The sequence below is a fragment of the Penaeus monodon genome, chromosome 23, assembly GCF_015228065.2.
Source record: "Penaeus monodon isolate SGIC_2016 chromosome 23, NSTDA_Pmon_1, whole genome shotgun sequence".
Lineage (NCBI taxonomy): Eukaryota > Metazoa > Arthropoda > Malacostraca > Decapoda > Penaeidae > Penaeus > Penaeus monodon.
The window spans coordinates 35,059,538-35,060,326 of NC_051408.1; the positions used below are offsets into that span (position 1 = coordinate 35,059,538).

The 789-nt window shown below is 33.1% G+C and overlaps 1 protein-coding gene across 1 annotated transcript in view; it reads left to right on the plus strand.

Moving 5' to 3' along the window:
• Positions 1-789, plus strand: part of LOC119588395 (geranylgeranyl transferase type-1 subunit beta-like) — a gene marked incomplete in the record, with an annotated part of 12,052 nt that overhangs the window by 6,890 nt on the left and 4,373 nt on the right.

Genomic DNA, 789 nt, shown 5'->3' on the forward strand with positions numbered 1-789 from the left:
TAATAAAAAATTGGGTTAAGAGAAGGGGGGAGCTTTCTTTCAATGCCTGTCCACCTTCGTAATGTGTTTTACAGCTTTTAGCACATCATATCTAGTCACAGTATGGGTTCTTTAAAATTATTTTGTTATATAGTTACCAAGGTCCAGGTTTCAAACCCAGTCCATGGTAACCAGATAACTTTTGTCTAATTGTTGCTTCATCTATGCCATGCTTCCTTGCTGCTGACATTCCAAATCTAAGAGAAGTTTATGTGGCACTAAAGCTAAACCATGAAAGTTATGTATGAAGCCGTTGTACAAATATTTATGACTGATGCAATGTTTATGTCATTAGCAATGTTTAAGAGATAGCAAACATATATTTCTATGTCCTCATTGAATTTCTTTATCTCCTCCTCAGAGTAAGAATGTGTCTTCTGTTTAAGCCATTTCACTGCTTTTCCCTTTTTCCCAATATTTGACATTATGGTTATAAATTATTCAACTTATTAATCAAATACCTATAATAGGTATATTGGCTGAGTGTGATGAGAATTTTTGTATCCAAAATTTGTTGTCATAATAAGGACACAGCGGTTATTAACTGATTTGGATGTGTATCATAATCTATTTGAATGTAATTCCCATGAGGTAATACACACTGTGTAGTCAATAACAAAACCATAGTTCCAAGTGAAATGGACATTGATTTGAATATTTTTTGCCACATGGTAATAGAACAAGGGAATGATTTTTGGACACAGTTTTAGTATTTAACAAGATTTTTTAGTCTCTTCTGAGTGTACAACC